Genomic DNA, 25,485 nt, shown 5'->3' with positions numbered 1-25,485 from the left:
TATTCATTATCTGTAGGCTACGCATGCTGTTAAAATCGGATCACAAAAGCAGCAGAAACAATATTTCTCTGGCTCTAACTCATTGTAAAATCCTCTCCCTGGCCTCATTTTAGGAGTTTCTAAACAGTTTCTCATACACATTCAAAATAAGTCCTCTCCACTGCAACATTATGTTGCAAAACCCTATAAGACAAGTAACACCCCACTTGAAAGATAAAGAAATTAGGACTCAGAGAGATGAAAATACTTACCTCAAACCACACAGCTAATGTGTTGCTAAGCAGGAGCTAGAACACAGATCTGACTTTGGAAGGCTTTGCTCTTTCTGGAATATCTAACCGGTACGGTTGGAAAGAAAATTCATTGATTTTTAAAATATTCTTAAAAAGCAAAACTTGTATTTCTCCCAGCATGACTTCTTTTCATAGTAGTCAGGACACCTGATTCTGACCTTCTCCTAACTAGCCAAGTGGCCCTGAATAAGTTACATCCTCTGAGATTCTGTTACCTCTACTCATTGGAAGTGTTGGACTTAGATCAGTTTCTCCCAGAAGCTTAGCTTGTTAAAATACAGCTTTCCAGGTCTTTCTCCTGACAAACTGAATGGGGCTTTCTGAGTTTAAGCACAGAAATACATATTTTAACAAGCTCCCTGAGCTATTCTTATTCAGGAGAAGAATTCGACTGGAATCGGGAATCATCATACTAGACAACCTATGAGCTATCTTTCCTATCTACCAGTCAATTACTATGTGGTGAGTTCTCAAGCCTGTAGTCAAGGGGTAGCCACCATTGGACTTCAGACATGTCTGGATGATGTGCATAAGACACTGGAGATGGTGAACCACCAGGGATTGGTCTGCGTGAGGTTCGGACCAGACCCAAGGAAAAGAGAAATTGGGAGAAGCAGTATGAGAATTAGAGATTGGTCCCTGCAGGCAGCCCAGAGGACTAGGGTCTGAACTCCAGAGAAAAGAGCTGCAAACAGAAAGGGGTGGCTTCACATTATGTCATCTCAGGAACTTAAAAAAGTACGGTTGCCTGGGTCCCAACTCCAGATCCTTACATAATGGGTTTGGGATATGTGGCTGAACCTTGGAATTTTTAAAAGCTTCCCAAGTAATTCCATTTTGAAGCTAAGGTTGAGATTTTGTACACGGGACACAAAGCCCTCAAAATGAGATGACTTTATATGTTATAGACATACCCTTAAAACGACTGAAGACTGATATTTCAAGGACCTTCTTGGTGAGTTCAGAAAGAAAAATAATCATACCTTGGTTTAAAAACAACTGAGACTCAATACAAAACCTCTTTGTTACGTTTTTGGGGTCAAGCTTAACACCTGTTTCGTTTCAGTGGCTCTGCCTGTAAGTTTGGTTGCATATAAAGGATTCAGTCTCCAGGTGTGTGAGTTACATGAAGCCCATCCTAACTGACTGAATTTTTCTCCTTCACTGAAGTGAGTGAATTGATCTGTTGTTTTGTCACTGCCTAGCTAAAGCCAGTGGGAGGGTGCCAGTTATCATTTGGAGAAAAGGTATCATTTTGAAGTACCAGAGACAGCAAATGAATTGTGTTCATGAAATAGATGTTTCACTCTACTTTTTAATTTGCTCCTGTTTGAGTTAACTGAGAGTTTCGTCTTTATTTTTAAAGAATGACATTTACACAGCCGCTGAAACTGCCAATCTGTTACATAAACAGCCTCCTTTTCCAAAAGACCGGCGCCGCCTGCAGGCCAAATATGTGCAGCGCTTTGTATTTCTGTTCAGAAGGAGCCTCTTCGAAGTGTTGCTTCTGACTTCAATCACAAGCAGTTAGGCTCATGTGAAGCAAATTGGATTTTGCATAGAACCAAGTTTCCTAAGCAAGGGCGGGGACACCAGAATGACATTTCAGACTGAAGTGCAATGACAGGGCTGGGGAGACCTGAAACAAAGAAGCTTCTTGCTGACATCAAAATCCTCACTTTGGAGCCAGGCACTGGGATGAAGAGCTCAGCCAGTGACTTTGCACATGGTGACCTGGGTTTGCTATCTATACACCCATGGAGGAGCCTAGACCTTCTGAAGCTGAACCAGGGTTAAAATCTGAAAGTCTCATAAGTTGGTCTCACAAAGCCTCAATATAGCAGCCCATAAAACCAATGTTTTTCAGAGCTTGGTTTACACACCACTTACATCAGCATCACTGTGGATGCCTGTTTAAAATGTTATTTCCCGGTGCCCATCACATACCCAGAGAACTGGAATTTGCTGGTGTGGGGCTCCAAAAGCTAAATTTTAACATGGTGTCCAGGGTTTAGTTCTCACCAAATCCAGGAGCAGCTGTTGGGTGGCCCTTGGGTGGCTTGGGCTCTCTTTTGGTAGAACATGGCTTTTCAAATGAGGAAGAAACCGTGTGTTCAGGGCTGATCACATACCTGGCTGCTGACCTTTATGGGCAGCCTTGTTACCAGACACCCCTCAACCAGGGCTATCCCCTACCAGCCTTTCCCACTGTCTCAATAGAAACTGACTAGGTCAAACCCCTTGAATCAAAGTATCAGCCAACTAATCTCATCCAAGAGTCCTTACTGATTCATGCTAATTAGCAAGGTCTAGTCCCTGGCTCTGAAACCTTAGTGTGCAATAGAGTCACCTTTAACCAGTTAAAACACTGGTTACTATAAATTGGTACAACCACTTGGAGAGCAGTACGGAGATTCCCTAAAACAGGGGTCCTCAACCTCCAGGACCTAATGCCTGAGGATCTGAGGTGAAGCTGATGTAATAATAATAAAAATAAAAAGCACAATAAATGTAATGCACCTGAATCATCCCAAAACCATCCCACCCACCCCAGTCTGGAAAAATTGTCTTCCACAAAACCAGTCCCTGATGCCAAATAGGTTGGGGACCCCTGCAAAACACGAAAAACAGAGCTACATATGACCCAGCAATCCCATTCCTAGACATAAACCCAGAGAAATCCACAGTTCAAAAAGATAAATGAACCCAACGTTCACTTCAGCACTATTGCAATATCCAGGACACAGAAGCAACCTAAATACCCATCAACAGAGGAATGGATGAAGATGATGTGGTACATATGTTCGATGAAATATTACTCACCCATGAAAAAGAACAAAATAACACCATTTGCAGCAATATGAATAGACCTAGAAATCGTCAGCTGAGTGAAGTAAGTCATAGAGAGAAAGACAAATACATGATATTGCTTATGTACTGAACCTTAAAAAATGGTACAAATGAACTTACTTACAAAACAGAAATAGAGTCACAGATGTAGAAAGCAAACTTATGGTTACCAGGGGGAAAGCAGGGGATGATAAATTGGGAGATTAGGATCAACACATTCACACTACTATGCATAAAATTGATAATTAATAAGAATCTACAGCATAGCACAGGGAAGTCTGCTCAATTCTCTGCCAATGGCCTATATGAAAAGTAATCTTAGAAAAGAGTGGATACATGTATGCGTATAACTGATTCACTCTGCTGTACACGTGAAACTAACACAACATTGTGAATCAACTATACTGCAATAAAAATTAAAAACAAACCAAAAAGCCACAAAGTTACATGTAATTTTGAAATGTGGTAGTAACAACCAGAAGATAAGCAAAGTTGGTACTTCCAACTGCTTATTTGCTTCTGAGGAGTGAAAATTTGGAAATAGGAAGGAATAAGGCAGGGATTATTTTGCTCAGTTTGTTTTTAACTTTTGTTTTTTAAACATTAGAGTACAGTTTGACTACAAAAGTTAAAAAGAAACAGATAAAACACAGTTATAGAAGAGATTTTAATATACTTTATTGATTTAGGAGACAAAAAAACAAATATAGGTTTTCAGAGGAACTATTACAATCAACTCACTTGTTTTGTTTTGTTTAAGTCACTTGTTTTAATTGCTAAAGAACTTGACATCCATTAAAGGAAAGACCTATTATAAAAACTGATCATGAACATGGCTACACACAAAAAAATCAATAAAGTAGGAAAGTACAGATTTTACAGACTTCATTCTCTAATAAGAATCCAATATCACTAGAAATAAATGATATATAAAGGGAGCTTCGAAATTTAGAAATTCCTTTTCTCTCTTGATATAGCCTTGCTTTCAACAGCACTTTCTCCCTGGGGACACAATACATTAAAAAGCTTCATTTGACAGTCAAAGTTGAGCGATGACTTTGGTGTTCTAGCCAGTAACTACCCTGCCCCTGAAGCATTGAAACTCATTGATTAAAAGGATGGGAAGCCATATGGTGTCTTGATTTACAAGGAATGAAAAATACATTAAATAATTCCTAAAATATCATATTCATTATTCATATATGTGGCCACTACTTTAAATCCAGAGTCAAAAAATGTCAATCAACTGATGGAAAAGACCAGTTGTACCTCTTTGCCCATCTTCGGTCAGCTTTGCTGACCAAAAAAGTAATTAACAATGAATCAGTAAGATTTACTGATGGATGGGATTTCAACCAATAGCTGCCAAAAAAATTTTTACAGTATCCAGATAAGTGCTTCTCAAAGTAGTATGACAGTTAAAAATCATATTCCCGGGTCCCACCCCTGTCACTTGAATTAGAATATGTGAAGCTCGGAAATGTACTTTTCCAAGAGGCTTTTAGACTGATTTTCACATAATCCAATAATAACCTAAGAATAATAATCTAACAATCCAGAGTCTACTAAAAATCACAGAAGGAAATGGGCCCAGCAGACTAGCCTGTGCACGTGTCTATTGCTTTACAATTACATCAAATGAATATCTTAAGTACGATTGATAGAACACCTGAATGTTGAAACACAAATATTTTATTGGGTTATTTTTTTATAATTTTGATTTTGATTCAGTCATTTTAATAAAGGAAATAGAAGCATTTTAGCTTGACCTGGGGACATCTGGCTCTCATCTACATTACCCTGTATGTCAACCTTTTCCCAATATCAGTGTCCTACATATTTCTACCCAATTTGTTCACTGCCCAAGAGCATCCCCATAAAGAATGCCTCCCCAAGTTAAGCAAGATATTTCACAAAACAATAAAAACTGTCCATAAATATTTTAATTGATAATTCAACTTCTAGGAGTAGATCCAAAATATTGTCAGACAAATGAGCAAAGATGTTTGGACAAGTATGCTAACTGCAGCATAGTTTACAGCAGCAAAAAATTAGAATCAGCCTAAGTATCTGTATCAGAATTAAATTTGTCTGAACATCTGAGAACATTTAAAATAAATATCACTTAAACAAAATAGAAATATATTTCTCTCTCACCTAAAAGAAGTTCAGAGGAGGTAGAACTGATATGGAATCTTCACAGTGTCATCAGGAATCAAGGTTCCTATCTTGCCAGTTCACCATCTTCAGGAAGAAGTTTCCATTCTTCAAGGTCCATGACCTTGCTGTATCATCTAGACATGAGTCAGCACCTGGGAGAACAAAGGGAGAACAGGTGAATTTCTGAGCAGTTGGGCAAGTTTAATCAAGAACAAAAATCAAGCTTAGGAGGATTCTTTCAATTACTGCAGTCGACCTGGCTTATTGGAGTCGACTTAAAATTGAGATTTTTGGTTTTTTCCACTTCTATAAGGATGGGAACTATTAAAGAAATCTGGGTAATTAATAGAAAATTTCTTTAAACCACATATTATCTGTTCACCTGAGTACAGCATGTGTAAATTTACAATCCTACTGCTTTATATCTCTTGGGAACTTTTTAAAAACTAATTTAAAGTCTCTTTCATTTCATGTCATTCTGTAGTCAGACTTTGATTTTGCTTAACAAGGAACTATCAGATCCTTTAAATACATATATGTATATATTCCTAAAAAAAAATAAATAAATAAAGTCTCTTTCAGAATGCTTTATTATCTGCATTCTAGAGGTAGGTGGTTGAATTCTCCTTCCAGGGTTAAAAATGTTAAATGGGACAAAAAGACCCTTTCTGGTGTTCCTCCCCAGTGATATAATATCCTCTTTCCTGGGCCAGGGAGGAAGTGAATCTATGTGTCTGGCTCACTTTTCTCCTGCTTCTTCTACCCCCAATGCCCTGAGGCCAGTAAAAGTTAATTTTTCCTTTCACCTCCTCTTCCTGTCTTTCAGGACCTCCCCTAGTACCAGAACAAGCTACATAATTGTCAGAGCCCAGTACAAAATGAATAAGGGCTGCTTGTTCACAAATGATTAAGAATTTCTAGATAGTAACAGCAGAGCATTAAACCAAGTACGGGGCCCTTCTAAGCATGGGTCCCCATGCGACTGGCCAGGCTGCACATCCACATAGCTGGTCCTGCCCATGCACACGCCTTAAAGTGGTGGGTTTTAGACTTTCACTTTCCCTACTGATTCTGGCTTCTTGCTTAGACCTCAAGGCTGGTTAGAATAACTTCTCTACGTTTAAAGGAGTCTGGATTTCAAGCTTATTACCCTGTTGTGGATTCAAACAAAATCTAACTTGGTGATGAAAACTGATTAATGTCTTTTTTAAATAAATAATTAAAAAAAAAAAAAAGAACAACAACAGAAAATATAGTGGGCATTTCCCCTTTCCTGTCAGTCATTGCAATGTGGATGATAAGATTTTCAGGACAGGAAAATAAAATATCTGAAAATGTTTTTAAAATAGTATCCTTGTTACAAAAAGGAAAAATACAAATCTCTAATCTAAAAATAAGATTATGAAACAAGAACTACTGGATTTAGAAAAGAACTTAGTAGAAATAAAAAAAAAATGCTCATTTAAATAAAAAAAGAAACAACTGAGAAAAGAATTAGTGAACTGAGAGCTGAAAAAATAACAGCAAATATAGAACAGAGAAATTTACAGAAATAAAGATTTGAACAAGACACTAAGAGACATGGAGGGAAAAAAGGGGAAAAGTGTAATTCTAGTAGAAATTCTAAAAGAATGTGTTGGCTACAAATTGGCACTTGCCATCTACCTCTTCAAGAATCAAATCATGTGCTGCTGCACCTGCTGATTTTCAACACTCCCTGAAAGGAGTTCAGGGTGGAGAGCAGAAATGAGGTACTCTGTGCTCAGTGAAAAACTGGCAAGACAGGTCTTCAGATAGTTAGATATTTTCAGAAGCTGATTTTGTGAGCTCAATTCCTGTATCTCCTCATATCTAGAAAAGCACTAAAATCCTTCATGGTGACAACTGTTTCTCGTGACTGGCAGAAAGCTTCTGCAAAAATAGGTGCTTGATTGCATGTATTCCCTCTTTACCAAAATCATACATCTACTGACCTTTCCCCCATGACTTTTAGAGAAGTTTCTCAGAGCTACCTGGGGTGCTGTCTCCAGGGCTGCAGTCTGCCTTTTGCCCCAAATAAAACTTAACTCGCAACTCTCACATTGTGAATTTTTTTAACGTTGACAAATGGAATAGAGAAACAGGAAAGAAGCAATATTTAAAGAGAAAATAGAGGAGATTTTAGAACCAGAAAAATACTTAAGATTAAAAATAAATAAAAACCACACTGAGTCATGAGCAGGATAAAAACAATTCCAAATATTGACACTCTGTATGTAACTATAGAATATTAAAAGAAAATTTGAAAATCAAACAGAAAAGGCAGATTATCTCAAAATTAAAAATCATTCAATTAGACTGCAAACTTCTCTTAGGAAGCAACAGATGCCAGAAGAGAGGATGAATTATATCTTTAAGAAGAAAAACTGACACAATAAAATTCACAGATAAATGATAACTCAAGAATGAAAGTAATATAAAAACAGTTTTTATATACCCAAAGTCCAAAAGAGTTACTTGATCCTCACCAAAAGAACTACTGAGAGACTTCAGCAAGAAAGAATAGGAAGCCCAAATGAAAGATGGAATTGAAGAGCAATGGTGAGGAAAGAAAACAAATCAACTTTATATGTAAAAATATGCTAACAATAATAAACACTCTTTTGTATTTAAAAACAAGGTAGAACTACAACTCTAAACAATAATTACTATGGGAGACCCAAGAGGATTGTTTTTAGTAAAAACTGTGCTAAATTCCTTGTTTAGAAGAAGAGTATAAATTAATTTTAGTATTTTTTTAAAAATAATGTGAGCTATGTATAACAAAATTTTAAAGCTACCTAACTAGAGGACTAGGAATAGAATGTGTAACTTTCAAACTAGTAAAAAAAATTGGAAAATAAAAAAATGTAACCATCTAATAGAAGAGGGGAAAAGCAAGCAAAATGGGAAAAGCAAGAACAAAAAAACTAAAATGGTATAAGTAATTCCAAATATGTCATATGCCATAAATAATATAAACAAATAAGGCTCATCCACTAATCAAGATGTGTGTGTGCTAAGTCACTTCAGGCATGTCCGACTCTTTCAGCCCTATGACTGTAGCCCACCAGGCTCCTCTGTGCATGGGATTCTCCAGGCAAAAATACTGGGATGGGTTGCCGTGCCCTCCTCCAGGGAATCTTCCTGACCCAGGGATCGAACTTGTCTCTTATATCTCCTGCATTGGCAGGCGGGTTCTTTACCACTATCACCACCTGGAAAGCCCACTAATCAAGACATTCATAGTGAAATCCATATTGAACGAGAAAAGCAACTTGTAAGATGATATATACCAAAAAAAAAAGTAGGATAAACTGTCCCTCTTATACATTTAAAACATACATGTTCCTCAGGACATACTGTCCTCTGATAAGTATGCACATAAAAAATATTAGAAATATTTTAAGAATACAAGATGTGTGTATTCTTAAATTATGAATTCTCTTAAATTCATATTAGCAAGTTACCCTGGGAATGGGGTAAGACAGAAAATGGTGAATACAGAGGACTTCGATTTGACCTAAAATGTCTTATTTTTTAATTAAAAAATACTAAAAGCAAATATAATAAAATGTTAGTGAGTACTGGGTAATAGTTTATTATTTTTCATACTGCTCTATATTTCCAAAACTAAAAACGATTAAGTAAAATATAAATCAAGATGGGAGGGGTGAGGAAAAATCTTATCTCAGATAATACTGTTGAGTGCTTAAGCTTATTGCAAAATATTCAAAAATATACTTTAAAACACAAAAATACCTTTCTCTAAGAATTTTTTATTCAGATTTTATACTGAAAAGAAACTTTCCATTTAACTTACCAGAATTAGTACAGTTTTCATGGGCAAGAAGAACAAAAAGTTTTAATTTGTATTGCCTAATAATGGATGGAGAAGGCAATGGCAACCCACTACAGTACTCTTGCCTGGAAAATCCCATGGATGGAGGAACCTGGTAGGCTGCAGTCCATGGGGTTGCTAGGAGGTGGACATGACTGAGCGACTTCACTTCCACTTTTCACTTTCATACACTGGAGAAGGAAATGGCAACCCACTCCAGTGTTCTTGCCTGGAGAATCCCAGGGACGGGGGAGCCTAGTGGGCTGCCGTCTATGGGGTCGCACAGAGTCGGACATGACTGAAGCGACATAGCAGCAGCAGCAATAATGGATATTAAGCAACGATGAAAGATTTTATTTTGAACATGATACGATGGTCTCTAGAACTAGGATCATAAAATAGTATCCAAAATACTCTCTGTCCTTTATTGATGAGCCTTAGGTTTTTAAAATTAGTTTCTGAGCCTCTTTAAAGAATCCAATTTTATCTCTGAGCTAGAAATCTAGAGCACAAAGAAGTCATTTTCAGAGAAAACGAATGCACAGTTTTTTTGTTTTTTAAAAAAATTTCTGGATTCTGAATCTGGAGAGAAAAATGAAACTTGTGCCTCTACTTGTGTCTTCGATCTAAGGAGATTTAGTTTAATCCCTAGAGGGTTTATACCCGCCTTTTCACAAAATGTTCAGTATAAACTTGAACTACCATTGTTCGTAAAGTTAGATTCACAACTGGTGTGGGAAGGGGGATTTTTGATATTATAGAAGAAGCTTGTTTGGGTTCACTGTATTCCTCCTTTAAACAAAAATGCAGCCATTGTCTTGAGCCTTGCTAATATCAGTAAGGTTCAGGCAACACCCAGTAATGCCCTCTTTTGGATGGCTGATTTCCTCAAGGTCATGAAGGCATATGGCTCAGGAACAGGGGAAAACCTGAGGTTGGCCCATAACTACTAAAATTACGTTAGACTTTTTATTCAAGGCTTCAATCATTGATCTCCAATCTTAAAGTAGCTCACAGTTCAGCTTGTATCTTTTTGGCCAGTGAGGGCATGATAACACAGATGGCTGAGGCACAGTAGGGCATCTTCTGGGTAAAAGCAAGAGACTTTCCTGATCTCCAGTATCAGAGAGCACAGAATGGTAACCAAATAGCCATGCCTTTATAGATGGTCATTAAATGAACCCTGTCTTGGGTTAGGCTATCTCTTTGTAGAAAGATTTCTTCCACTTGGCCACCCACAGGCTTTCAAGGGCATAGAGATAATCAGGACCAAGACAAGCCTGAAAGGCTAGGTGTGGTATTGGGCAGTTCCGCTTGTCCTTGTACCTCTGTGCTATAGACTCCAGGAAACACTTTGATGGAGTGGTCAAAAGAATGAATTGGTCATAAATGAATATTCTCAGACATTAGTCAAACATGAATGTTCTTTGGTGAAGCACTGACAGATTTTGTGAACTGTAAAAGAAAAACATATCCCTTTGCACAAAACAAGTCCTATTGCTTACACATTTAGCAGATGTAAATGACTACTCTTTAGACCCAGGAGCACTGGGGTCTTTCTTCAGAGCTCTAGTCCTTAGTGGCTTGTTGGCTTATTTATTTGGTCAGGAGGCAAGTTATCTCTTTGGAAAGTTATGTCAGCCTGGTGTTTGGTGGCTACCTCTCAAGATTTGGTTCCATCATTTATCCCTCAGTAAACAAACAAACTTGATCCTCTTTTTCTTTCATACTCTGAGATCTGTCCTATCTTGATATCCTTGTGCCATTAAAGGCTAAAACTGTTGAGGCAAAGATGATCAAATTTCTGTACCCCGAAGCTGGGTATGAACTTCTACAGTCAAACAACCCCTCAAAGCCTCCACTGTTCTGTTGTGAATGCAACTGCATGCTTTATCATCTGCTCTTGCGAAGTCTCAGGGCTCTAACCTCAGGTAGCTTTCTTTAAAAGATAAGAAGGAGCTGTGGAAGTTCATTAACACAAAAACTAATCAAGTTTACTGAGCCTCAGCATTTCCAAAGTTCAAAGGCCAAAGTTTGTCTCCAGACTCAGCTCAGCTCAAAAATGACTAAGGCATTTCTAGAGCTGCCTCTGGGTACTAGCCAAAGGGTGGCATGTATATCTGTGCATTACCAACAAAACTAAGGACTGCACTCTGATTCATTGCCTAAGAGCGTCTTTCAGCAAGTCCAAGGTCAGGAAGTTACCCAAAAGGAGGTTTTAATCAGTAGTAGGATAGAGCCCGGAATGCTCTTAAGACAGACCTAGATTCCTCCCATAAACCACATGGCAGAATTGTTCTCAGTTGTTTCTCCTGGGGCCTGCATGTCCTTTGCAATGGGATAGTATGTTCTGAATTATGTGTGCTATACTTCATTTGGTCCCTGTATCTGTTGAGTTGCTTTTATTTTTCAAAGTCTCCTCTGTACTACTTCAGAAAAATGCAACAGCCAAGAGGGCTTTTTAAAAAGAATACTATGCTAAATTTGCAACCCAGACAACTAGAAGCAAAGGTGTATGAATGAAATTAGATACCCCAACTGAAACTCTCAGTATTCTCTCAGGCAAAACTTCCTAAGCATTTTTGTGTGCATGCATGATTAAAATTCAGTTCACACCCTTAAATCAGGACACCTCTCTTTCTGTTGTGGGAAAGAGGACAGAGAACCTCTTTAGCAGGCATAAGGTCCTCAGCCAGTTACTTCCTTCGGTGAGTGCATGATGATTCCCTTCCCTTTTCCTGTAATTAACAGAGTTATATACTCTGGCCTGAATCTCAATTTTTAAAGGCAATATTGGCTGTAATAACACCTTACCTCCAAAATCCATTTGCTCCATCTTACAGAGTCCAAACCCCAGAGCATAAAATTGCCCAAACCCAGTGAAACATAGTAGAACTCATGCAAAGCAGTGTGCAGTTCACAGGGCTTTCTCAGGTCTTTCTCACTATGGTCCTGGGACCATCACAGCGACAGCACTGGGGTGATGCATAAGTTGTCCATGAGCTCCCTGGTCAGATGTCTTTCTCCCTCCAGAAAGATACGCTACCTCAAATTTTACCTTCAAAGAGTTATTCCTTTGGGTGAAGTCACTGTCATCTTCAAGATTTCCCTGAGGCAGGGAAAGGGAATGGAAAGTGTCCTGACTGTGGAGTTGGGCAGATTTGGGTCTCAGTGCAAACTCTGCTACTTGCTAGCTGTGCAACTGTGGGCCAGTAACTTAACCTACTTGAGCCTCAGACTGGCCTTATGTAAAACCCAACAACCTTACACAGCTCCTGTAAGGCGGCATCTATGTAGGCAACATATATAGAGCACTAAACACGTGTCTGATATACAGCGTAGGTTCCAATAAACTGTAGATGTCACCGTGATTATTAAACACAAGCATTTCCAGGAACATATCTTGACATAAGATGGACAACTCAGCTCACTTTTTAATGGTACTTAGCTAGATCAAAACAATGCACAGAATGAAGCTGGAGTTAAAACTAGCAACATTTCACAGTCCAAGGGTGATAAGAATGATTTCAGAGAAGAAGGGTAGAAGAACCAAAGGCAAGCTTTCTCACTTTCAAATCTGGCTCCCTATGCATACCCCATACTATAATAGCTAGAGAAATTGACTCGGTGAAACTACTTGCCTAATATTATACAGTTAATTGAACAAGAACTGGAAGGAGAGCCCATATCCCTGTTTCCAGCCCTGGGGTCTTTCCACCAAATGATGAATGTACCTATGTAATGGTGAAAAGGTCACTACAGGCAAAAACATTAGATCAGAAGTGAAAAATCTACTTTCCAACTAGAAAAGAATATATGGAAAATTTCTCAGGGTAATGAAATGTTCTATATCTTGATTGGATATGGGTGTGTTAGCTATGATTACATAGATATATCCATTTATCAAAATGCATCAACTGGACAAGTTCTGTGCATTTTATGGTATGCAAATTATGTACCAATTAAATAAGTTAATAAAAATAGATGCTTTCCAGCCCCATCAGCCCTGACACCAATGAGCTGGGTGGTCTTGGTCAAATCAGTTTCCCATTTTGGGACAAAGCTTACTTGTCTTTAAAAGGAAGGTATGTGATTAGACAAAGTCTAAAAGTCCCTTCCAGTTCAATACTTTGATATAGTAAAATAAGACCTCTTCCTTTCATTTCAGCCTCTATTTTATGCCAGCTGGGTTCATCAGCAGGGTCAAAAAGATTGGCACACAATTTATGGGAAGTGGGAAGGAACTTAATGGAATGTGTAGGGGACCCAGAGTCTGTCTTTTGCATCATTAACTTTCCAGCCACACTTTAAAGAACATGATTGGTTTTCCACAGGGATCCAGCAATGCTACATGATTGAGCTGTAGGATGAGGATGATCTGGCCCCAGAGAAGTTGTATCTGCCACCAGAGATAACAACTTTCACATGGAGAGCAGAGAGAATGTTTCCTGGACAAAGGGAATGACTGACAGATATTAAACGGGAGGAAATTGAAGGCTCTGCCAAGTTTCATGATAAAATGCTATTTCTCACGGTAAGGTCAAGCTGTCTCTAGTGCAGCTACTGCTTTTAAAAATATAAAGGGAACAAAAACATTCAACAGAGAGCATCAGGCTTTGCAAAGAGTATGTGATCAAAGGCCACTTGTTTCATTTATAAATGAAATTGAATGACTATTATAGCTATAAAAATCACCAAGAGTGAATTTGGAATTTTGCTGATGAACTAAAAGCTGAGAAACATCAGTGAGGAAATTTCTAAAGGTTTGAACCCAAAGCCCTTTGGATGTAAAATGCCCACTGATGTTTGCAAGATTACATATGCAAAAGGAAGGTTAAATTAGACTTTCATGGGAGGGCATTATGCCAGGAGCTAGGGTTGGCATTATCATAATACATTAATAAGTGTTTTAAAAGGTGGAATTTATTCACTAGCTCTAAATATTAACAGCGTCCAAAGACTAAGAATCTGAAAGCAAAATTTAACACATACAATCCATTAGTGTGTTTACTCATGCAAACAAGATAGAAATAAAAGTTACATTTATTAGTCTCAAGTTGCATTTTTAAAAGTGAGTAGCATTTGTTTCATATTTTAAATCTTTGGTGAATGACACTGCAATGGTTAATTTTATCTGTCACTTGACTGGGCCACAAGGTGCTCGGATGTTTGATTAAACATTATTTTGGGTGTGTCTGTGAGGGCTTTTCTGGAAGAGGTTAACATCTGAATTGGCAGACTGGGTAAAGCAGAGTGCTCTCCTCAGTGTGGGTGGGCCTCACCCAGTCTGCTGAAGGCCTCAACAGAGCAAAAGGTAAGGAAGGAAGGAATCTGCTTTCTCTGCCTGTCTCTCTTCTAGTTGGGACATCCATCTCCTGCCTTCAGATTCAGACTTGGACTGGAGCTTATTAAGGCATTAGTTCATGGGTCTCTACTTTGCCAACTGCAAATCTTGGGGTTTTTCACCCTCCATAATCATATGGGCCAAATCCTTATAAAAAATCTCTCTATAGGGACTTCCCTGGTGAACCAATGGTTAAGACTTCACCTTCCAATGCAGGGGGTGTGAGTTCAATCCCTGGTCAGGGAACTAAGATCCCACATGCCTTGCAACCAAAAAACCAGAAAGTAAAACAGAAATGATAGTGTAAAAATTCAATAAAGAATTTTTTTAAATCCCTTTGTATATACACACACACAAACATATATATGTATATATATATATATATATATATCAGATCATACAGATCTATGTATATATGTTTGTGTGTGCATGTATATATATATATATATATGTATGTATGTATATATATGCATGTGTGTGTGTGTGTGTATAAAGAGAGAACCAGTAGGATATAGATATTCTATTTCTCTGGCTAATATAGACTCCAACAAATGACTAATCAGTTGATTCATATTAACATCATTCAACATTTTGGAGATTAGCTATGAAAATTCACATTGAGCACAGCCTTTGAGCCAGCAATTGTCCTTCTAGAAATCTATCCTACAGAAATACTTGGACATGTGTGCAAAAACTAAAGTGCAAGAATCAGGGCAACTGCACTGCACAGTGGTGGGTCAGAAGGCACCATTCCCACTGAGGTTTTGTTGCTGGTGCCACTGTGGCATGACAAAGATATTCACTGTTAGGTTGTTTGAAATGTCAAATGACTCAGAATGAAGCAGATTTCAACTACTGGAGGCCAATTAAATGTTATGTTAATTACATCTACATGATACAATACTATGGATATTTTATGTCTGTGTTGAAAAAAAAAAAAAGAGGTAAATCTATATGATCTGATAAGGAAAGACATTCAACACAAGAAAGGCAAGGACAGGACAGGGCAATGTAGAGTATGTTCTCCCTAACACATACAAACTTAAAATGCTAGTTGTTGCTGGGAAGTGAGACTGGTGGCCAGAGTGATGAGGAATTCTACTTTGCATTATATACTCTTCTTTTAATGTGCATATGTATGTGTGTGTGTGTTTTACCATGGCCAGATATTACTTTCATAATTAAAAAAATAAAACTAGACTAATACAAAAGTTCACCCACTCATTAAATAATTCAGGAACACAGACCAAGCAACATGCTAAGTACTCTTCTTCCTAAGTTGAAGTGCTCCTCATCCAGGGAAACTCTCTAAGTTTGCTAATGTAATTGTTCTGGTAGTATTGTTGGTGCTGCTGTTACAGATGGTGAGATACTACATCTATGCTGGCACTCTCCTGGGTACTGGGGATATATCACTGACCAAAAGAGACAAAAGCCTTTGCCTTCATTGTCCTTGCATGTTTAGTCACTTTAGTCAGGTCCCAGTCTTTGTGACCCTATGGACTGTAGCTGCCAGGCTCCTCCGTCCATGGGGATTCTCAGGCAAGAATACCGGGGTGGGTTGCCATGTCCTTCTCCAGGGGATCTTCCTGACCCAGGGATCACACTGGGGTCTCATGTCTCCTGCATTGGCAGGCAGGTTCTTTACCATTAGCACCACCTGGGAAGCCCATAGATCAGAAATTTGGCAGTCTGTGCACCACATTCATGTGGCCCTGACATACTTCATACAGTTAGAATTGCTACAAATGCTCCCAGAGGGACAGGCACACAAGTATGTATATGTGCACATGTGTTTTAACATATGTGTTTGGGTTACGGTCTGTCTGACATTCACATAGACAACACTATACAGTGAAGTCTCTATTCAGAGCAGATTAGATGAGTGTAAAAAATGTTCCTGTAACATAAAAATCCTACTAACAACCAGTCATCTTAGAGAATTCACTGGGGGTTCCCTCTGCTGCTGCTGCCTGCACTCCTCCACTCTAAAACTTTCTAGGCTGGCTGCAGTTCAGGAGACAACCAGATCCCCAAATCCCAGGCTGGCTGTAGTTTAGAAAATGGCTGGGTCCCTAAATCCTTAAAACTTGTCACTAGTACCATTCTCGACATTTTCATCTGGTAAGACTATGCCAGCTTATAGAGACAGAGGCTGTACTCACCAGAGATGTCAAATGCCTCATCTGAGTTATCATCTTAAGTTACCACTCTCTGGGGATTGAAAGTGGCCCCTTCCAACCAAGTCAGTTGTTACAGTCGTTCCAGGACATATCAAACCCCAAATGTCCAAGAAAGCCCACAGCTGTGCACACCCATGGACACATACAGGTGAACCTCCTCATGTACCTACTTCTTCACAACCTCTTACTCCATTACTGGTGTGGCTGGAACTGGCTTGCGGCTCATCAGATCTTTTTTGTTCCCTCTTCTGTTTTAACCTTGTAGATTCACCTGAACTGCTATTGGAATCACTAGCCTCAGGCAGTCAGAAACAGCTGCTTATATTCCTTCATGGCAAAGATCAGGACAAATTTCTGATTGTTATTTCTACTATAATGAGACTGAGCCATACAATCTTTCTGGCTGGCTCCTTTGAGTAACTACTTCTCACCTTTCATTATCTTATAATGATTCCCTTCCGTCTACAGAGGAATAATAGCTCCTGCCTGGTGATAAGGTAACATATCCAATAAATGTTTTATTTAACATTTCATAAAAATAACTTGGGAGTACACAGTACTTATGAGATGCCAAGACCCAGATTTTAATTTAATTTTAGAACTAAAATTTATTTTAAAAGGTAGAGCTGCCTGCAATGGCTCTTGGGACTATAATAAGCAGACATTGATTTCTGCTGAAGTTAACATCAGGTATTACTGAACTGAGGAAAAAAAACAATTTCAAATAAATAAATAAAAATATTTATAATTAAAAATATAATTATTGAACTGAGAAATATAGGCTTCCCTGGTCTCCACTTCAATCAGTAATTACCTTGAAAAAATAATTAATCCTCATGTTACATAAAAGCGAGCACCAGTATTTATATTCTTACTTTTTTTCATGCTGAGACAAATGTCAGATAGATAGAATTTTAATAGAATACAAGAATTTGCAAAAACTTAAACAACAAGATTAAGGGCAGGAAGATAAGGGGGCGACAGAGGATGAGATGGTTGGATGGAACCATAGACTCAGTGGACATGAGTTTGAGCAAACTCCAGGAGATAGTGAAGGACAGGGAAGCCTGGCATGCTGCAATCCATGGGGTTGAAAAGAGTCAGATATGACTGAGCGACTGAACAACAGCATGATATTCTTCCTCTCCCAAAAAAAGTCATCATTTCCTTCTGCTATCCTTATTCAACAAGGGCACTTGCATCGTGGAGATAGTGCTATTTTCTCCCAAGGAGGCAGCAGGCTTAGAAACACTGGAGGCATCATCTAAGCATCCAACTCACCTATGGCTTTTACGCTGTTTTACATAAAAAGGCTCTGTCTGTGTCAGAACATGTCTTCCAAGAGTGAAGGCGTACAACAGAACAGCACATGACTGATTACATGTGGTTGTTATAAGAAAAACATGATTCATCTCAGAGACATGGTCACTCTCCCAAAGTCAACTGGCATCTTGCACCCAGAAAATACATACTCACTAGCTCAGACAGATGAGGTTGATGGCTTATAATGCTTTTACAAATAGTATTAGCAATATTAAATTGCTGCTATTTAAATAATAACTGCTAATATGCATTAAGCTCTTGGCATTTACCATGCCAGCTTTGGTCTTTTAGAAGGGTTAGCTCATTTACTCTTTATATTAATCCCATCAAGTTGATAGTATTGGCTCTGTTTTATAAATGAAAAGAAAAAAGAAACTGCATTCCTGAGAGTGTTGTTGCTGGCGATGGTTGCCCGCTAAGGGCTCCTAGCTGCCCCTCTTGGGGAACTGCTGTCTGCAGAAGGGAGTGTGCTCACTCAAGGTTACAGCCCTCCCTGTGGGCAGTTTTTATGTAATGACTGGTGAATGTAGGGGAGTACCAAGGTCTGGCCCTCTAGCCTAAAGAAGGGATTCCTCTGATGAGTCCAAGGACTGGCTGAAATCTTTCTTACAACTCTGGGGCAGTTCAATTTCTATTTTCTGCCCAATCCTGTTTTCTTCACTCCCTTAAAGGTAAGGTCCCCTTTCCTAGGGAACACAATCTAAGACAACAGTTCTTGTTTAAAAAAAAAAATTACTTGATGGTTGGTCTCTTCCCCTTCTATCCCGAGTGTCTGCAAGATTCTACATGCACAGAGATTTCGATTTACAAAGCTGTGGTATATGAACTAACTGTTCCATCCTGGGTAATTCACCCATGTGGCCAAGATAAATCCTGGGTAAAAGCCCAAGCTTCCAGATCCTCACATTCTTACCTCAGTTATTCTATAAGCAGTCCTGATTTGACCTTGCTCCAACTTTGCAAATATAACTGGGAAGGCTTGGCATCAAATGTTACTGAAAGTTCCTAACCGTATTTCCTGACCTTGTTATAACACAATGATTTTATTACATTTTAAAACCCTGAATTTAGCTGCACATCAGTAGAAAATCTACAGCCTAATTTGAAGCTTCTTCCCCAATGATGAAGAGAAAGACCTTGCAATCTTTGAACTTTTTCTTTTGTTTTTGCAGGTTTGGAATGTAATCTCTCTTCTCCCTATCCAAAAGAAATAAAATGTGTGAACAGTTTAATGAGAAAATCTAAGTGAAATTCCAATGATCAACTGATATTTTTTCTAGCTTGTAAGCAGAAATAAACAAGAGATAAATGGTCAGTGAATGAGGCTATATTTACTTATGCAATATTGACTCACTAAAAAGTGCTCATCAGTTTCCCCCAGTAACCTCACGTGCCTGATGAAAAACAAACTGTATATCAAACTAATCTCTCTTCCCTGAAACCAGTGGAGGGGGAGGATTTTTTAATGTACTTTTTGCCATAGGTTTTTTTCCTTCTTTCTTTCATTCCTTCTTTTTTATCTTTCTTTCCCCCTTTTAAAAGAATATTCTCTCAGCTAGTGAGGAAAGGAAACTCATTTTTCTGCTGACTGGCTTGTGCACAACTGGAAATTATAAAAGAAATTGCTGTATCATTGATGTAGTAAAAAAACAGGAAGACAATTTTCATCCCAAAATGAGCCCTCTCAGCTGAAGCTCCCTTTGTAGTTGATGACCACATGCTTTCCATCTCGGCATGTGGCCAGTTTTATTAAAATCCTATAGCAACAGCTTATTTTTCAAACAACACTAAAAAGGCACTTTATGATGAACTGGCCTTAAAGTTGCTCATGGTCAGATGTTTGCCACCTTCAGTTACTCCGATGAGAAAGGGATCTTACTTCATAGGGGGAAAGTCTGAACATCATTCTTGTGATCAAAAGCATTTGTTGGACCCTTAGGTAATACTCAAGCAAAGAAGTAGATGGGCATCAAAGCACAGAAAAACTGAGGATCCCACTCTAGGCCACCGTTTCCCTAAACAAAAGAATAAACTCTGCAGAGCCTACAGAGCTTGCCAGAAAATCCAGCAATCATGATGGAGAATGGTGGGGAAACATAACAGATGCCCAATTTTGAGAAAATTACCTCAGAAAGAAGTAGAATTTGAAGAGTTAAAGGAAGGAATAAGAGTGGTGAAGAGGGTAGTAAAGAAGAAATACTGGTAATAAAAGAGAAGATGATGGCAGAATAAAAAGGAAAAAAGAGAGAGAGGAGAAAAAAAAGAAGAAAGGTGGACACTGGTCCATTAATTTCTCTGTAAATTGGAAATCAGTTTCACCAATCCCAAGAGACAGCCTTGATAGGGAAAACCACCAAGAACAGAAGTAATCAATAAGCTGAAGATAATACTAAAACACTTGATTGCATTAACACCCAGTAACCAGAGAATTTTAGGGCATAAATGATAAAAATTTTTTAAAAATATTGTGTTTAAACTTCTTCAAGAATATTTAAGACATTTAGAAGTCAAACACAAATTTTGGAGCTGAAATTCTATATACTGCAGTAGCAACAGTCCTGTCCAAGAGATGTTTCCTAGTGTCTGAGCTGTTCATATTGAAAGGACCCTTAATGGTCAGCTTCTCCAGCACTATTTTATCCAGACTGGATTCTTTCCACCTCTATCACATCCTCAACAAATAGAGACTCAGCAACATTTCTAAGTATACTGGTTTTTCATTTGTATTTTTGCTCTATCCACAGTAAATTAATTAAAATCTTCTGTTCTGAAAACACATTCATATAAACATACAACTGTCATCGATTAACCTTTTGTACCAGCTAAGGTAATCTCACAAGGGCTAGATGGCTGTTAAGGTTAATAAAAAGGGTTACAACCTCTTGTGGGAATTTTCCATGCCAGTCTCCCAACAGTGTTCCCAGGAATGAGGAGGCATAACAGGACTCCCAGTCCATTACTATAAAAGAGGTGTCCTTGATCTTTTGCTTAAATTGCCCTTCAGTAACTCTGATTCAACAGTAGTCTGGATAGAATTCCCAAGGATACTTGCATATTAAATGTTGAAACACATACAGTTGACACAAAATGCATAGTCAAGTTAAAAATCTGCCCTTGTAGGTTAAACCTCAGTAGAAAACTGAATGGAATACTCAAGGCTCTCATTGTCTGTGTGGAAACCCTTGATTATTCTCATTTGATCTTAAGATATCCTTGAGTTTACTGAAAAACTATTACCCAAAAGGAGAGCCAATCCTTCTCTAAATCTCTATAGGCTTTTAGTCTCTCCCTGAAGTTAATTTTGAAAAACTAGATGGAACCTAGGACCACAGTATTTTTAGTGAACATTAGAAAATTCCCTCTTCAAAAACAGTATGTGCTGTATCTCCAGCAAGGGTACATCTCAGAATGCAATATTTGGCCATTTTTAAGAGTGAACAGTTGCATTAGTAGGAGATCTTAAGTGGTTAAGAATCCACCCTGAAATGCAGAAGACGTGGGTTCAATCCCTGGTTGGGGAACCACGATTCCCACATGCCGCAGAGCAAACAACTAAATGTGTGCCACAACTACTGAGCCCGTGAACCACAACCAGAGAATCCGGGGCCACAACAAAAAATACCACACGCTGCAACTAAAACCTGATGCAGCTAATAAACACAACTAAAAGTGATTTCTATTTTGGAATAAATGGGATATTTTTAACTGATAAAAAGAATTCAGGTTTTTTAATATGATTTCTTTATAAAAGAGGAATTTTCCTCTTCAGAAAATTCTGTGTCTGTTGTAGGTATTTTTCATACACTATCATCAAACAGTAATTCTAGTTTCTACAGACATGCTGTTAAGTATTATGTATGAGGAAGGGAAGGCAGTTGAAATAGAGATGGCTTAAGTAAATGAAAAAGACTCAAACATAATGAAAATGAGGTGCGTCTTATCACCCTGACTTGCTCACGTGGAGGAACAAAATTTAAGACTTCAAAAACAGTAACAAACGTAGATTAGTACCCACTCACAATGCTGAGAAGCCCTGCTCCAACTCACCCCATTCCACCAGCTGCCAAAATATTGTGCTCCTAAAATGCCACCACCAAGTATTCATTTGGGCTATCAAAATCTCCCAAGGGTCAAGAAGCTAGAGAGTGTGCTGCGTGCTCCTACACTCAGACATGAGAGTTTACTAAAATCTGATTGTAAATCAACTTAATCAAATGTCTTTGTTTCAAACTCAGACGTGCTAAGGTTTCATTCAAAAGTGTAAGTGAGAGAACACGCAGCGCAAGAGAGATCCTTCACTATGCTTTGGTGGGGAACTGAAGTCTGATCTTGGGTATGAGGAGATTTGACATCCAGAAGACAGGAAGGAACAGGCCCAAGAAGGCGGGAGAGAAGATAGAAAGGGTGATAAGAATGGTAAAAGATAAACTCCACAATTTCCCAAGGCTCGAACCTATCCTCACAGCTGTATTTAACCAAACAAAAAAAAAAAAACAAACAAAATCAGACCACTTGAATCTTTTAATTTTTTGCCTTGATCATATATCCAGCCCAAATCACTGACTTTAAATACTTTTAAATAGAAAAAAGAAATACTGAATTTCTCCAGCTGGCTGCCTAAGTCTGAATATTCTCGAGTAAATCCAATGCAATGAATTGAAAAGTGAAAAAAATTTATAACCTTTTCTTGGAATGGAAGGGAAAGAGGTCTATACCATGCCAAATAATTGGCTTAACTAGATTCTTCCCGCCTGAGATGACCCATAGCTTGGATGTCATAAAGACACAGCCTCTCTGTTTCTTTCCTGTACTTGGAGAAGGAACGTTCCATTCCACGCAATTCATGAATTTTAAAAACCATGAACCTTCCTTCACATTCCGGAGGAACACAAACGTTTTCCTGTCAGGGAGCTGTTTTGAGCATAAATGCTCAAGTGATTGCAGTGGTGACAGGGAGAAGACTTTTCAGACTGGCTTTGTTCTGAGCTGACTGGAGGCTTCAGGACTAGGAAGGTCTGGACATATGGTTGGGCACAGGGTAGGGGCTGAATTTACCAACCACCAACTGCCATAACAGCCTTAACAACTGCCGTAACGGTCCCTGGAACACTGCCAACCGTTGAGCCAACTGCCAAGGCTACCGTGTTGTCTTTAGACAATGAACCAACAGAAAATTACTTGACCGCAGAAGACCCCTAACTCCCTCTTGTGGCAGAGCACATGCCTAAATCTTGCCACTTTCCCACTAGGAGGACATCGCTGAATTCCATGAACAAAGGATGAAGGAGGTGATTATTTTAGGTGGTTTTTGTTCTTATATTCTAAATGAGATATTTTTAAATGAGATATTCAATTTCTGAATATCTCCAAAGAAAATAATAGTACCCTGGTGAGCTTCCCCAACTAGAAGGCAACAAAGCATATGCAGCAGGAAACAGACAGAGTTGGGCGTCCACAAAACCTCAATTTTACGGCAAGTACTGGCCCAAGCCTGGAGGATGACTCTGACTAAGCTATTTCATGTCTCTGAAACTTGGTTCCTCATTTTTGCAAAGAAGAGGATGGATTTTCAAGGAAACTTTTAGTTCTTAAATTCTACTGTTCTAATTCAAAGTGGAGCAAGTCTCTAAAATCTTGCTAATTTATGACTGAAATAAGGTAGTGATTTTGCTTGGTGTTAAAAGATTTCTTCAAACTCATCAGTCAGAAAAAATCAAAATCTTGTTTACATTAACTCTTAATTAAACAGAGCAAATAATGCCCAAAAGGATGCTGCTTTCTTATTTCCTGAAAAAGTTCCCCAACTTCTATATTTCTAAAAGTAAAGAACTAGTCTCAGAATTCTAATCAGATCCCAAATGGTGCTTGCATGCTTTCTTGTTATGCATCTCTTTGGAAATTTGCTTCATCTTGGAATTTCTGTACACTGTAAAAAGATTCCCTAGTATCTTGACTGATCAGAACTTGAAGTCCTCCCATTTTAATAATTCCTGATGACTTGTTCATCTACTATCCTAGATCTTCTAAAGAGGTATTCTCAAAGATGTTTTAAGAATCCCAGAAAGGAAAGACATCTTCCCAATCAAACTGTTCTTTGCAAAAACTGATATGTAGTTTGCTTTCTGACTTCGAATAATTAAAAACACTTAACCTTTCTGAGTCTATTATTTGTAAAAGAGGGCGACAATACCAACTCTAAAGTTATTAAAATAATTTATTGCAAAATGTTTGTGAAAGCACTTACTCAAAGGGCAAATCTCTGTTACATGGTGTCTACAGCCTATATTTTTAGTTCTACTGACAGTTCAAAATTATCTTGAGAGAGTCTAGTTCCATGGAAGTAACACTGGTCTGAGAACCAGAAGACCCAGGTATAGTCTGGGCTCTGACACACCCTAGCTGTAAGGCCTTGGGCAAGTAGTTACACTTCATAATAATCTTAAGAATCTATTTCTCATCAATCTATATTATGGAGGATTACAACATAATAATGGTATGCTGACCAAATGTGCATACAAGTGGAAGAGTTGGTTTAGATGCTCATTGAACAAATCAGAATTCCAAAGGATTTTGACAAGTTAGAACCATGAACTAGATCTGAAGAGAATTTATCTAATAAAGTCCTATGTTTATGGCTAAAAAGCAAGCAACTAAAAAGGAAACGTGAAATTTCACAAGTACATGAATGAAGATATAGTAAAAAGAATAAGAGACAGGAAGTGAAATACATATCAATAGCACATTGTGGTTACCCAAAGGTAATATTTGCATGGGTATCTATATTAGTGAGGAGCTTTCTCTTCTGTATGACAGTATCCAGACAAGTGAACACCATCACTTTCTCAGTCTTCTCCATCATGAACAGTACTATTCTTCCAACCTTTCCCCTTGAGCCACAGTTTGCTTCCTCATCACCACCTCAGAGTTGTGTGTTTCTTCTATGAGTCTTGCTAGATTTTTGGTTGCAAATATAGGTCTTTACCTCTCTTAGATAAAGCTCTCTAAATTTGGTTCTTTTGGTTCATTATTTCAGTTTGTCAAAATCTTTGAGGATTTTGATCTGGTAACAGTTTTTTTTCCCCTCTGGATGAAAATGGAATCTCAAACTATGATTCATGTGGAAGAACTGAAAGAATGAGAGCTGTACAATGTCAGGTTTTCTAGATATTAAATAGGCTATTAAATATACTATATTTAACATGAACATATTTTATATATACAAATATATTCAAGTATTTATATAACATAACTATAAATAAAATATTTTAGATTTTATATTTAATTAATTGAATATATTGGGCTTCCCTTGTGGCTCAGCTGGTAAAGAATCCTCCTGCAATGCCAGGAGACCTAAGTTTGATCCTTGGGTCGGGAAGATCCCCTGGGGAAGGGAAAGGCTACCCATTCCCATATTCTGGCTTAGAGAATTCCATGAACGGTATAGGGGTCACAAACAGTCAGATACAACAGAGC

General features: G+C 38.2%; 1 long non-coding RNA gene across 2 annotated transcripts in view; it reads right to left on the bottom strand.

The window, feature by feature from the left end:
* Positions 1-1,523: 1,523 nt before the first annotated feature.
* Positions 1,524-25,485, bottom strand: part of LOC101903733 (uncharacterized) — a 105,059-nt gene continuing 81,097 nt past the window's right edge. Inside the window, exons 4-5 of one of the 2 annotated variants that reach the window (XR_009495550.1) lie at positions 5,301-5,455; positions 1,524-1,866 (exon numbers count right to left, since the gene is read on the bottom strand). This is a non-coding gene — a long non-coding RNA (uncharacterized lncRNA). Of the gene's footprint in view, positions 1,867-3,842; positions 4,146-5,300; positions 5,456-25,485 lie in introns of those variants that run through there. The other variant, XR_009495549.1, reaches the window with a different exon arrangement.

This window comes from Bos taurus, chromosome 8 (genome assembly GCF_002263795.3).
Source record: "Bos taurus isolate L1 Dominette 01449 registration number 42190680 breed Hereford chromosome 8, ARS-UCD2.0, whole genome shotgun sequence".
NCBI lineage: Eukaryota > Metazoa > Chordata > Mammalia > Artiodactyla > Bovidae > Bos > Bos taurus.
Note: the sequence above shows the minus strand (reverse complement) of the source record. Positions and strands in the feature narration are given on the sequence as shown.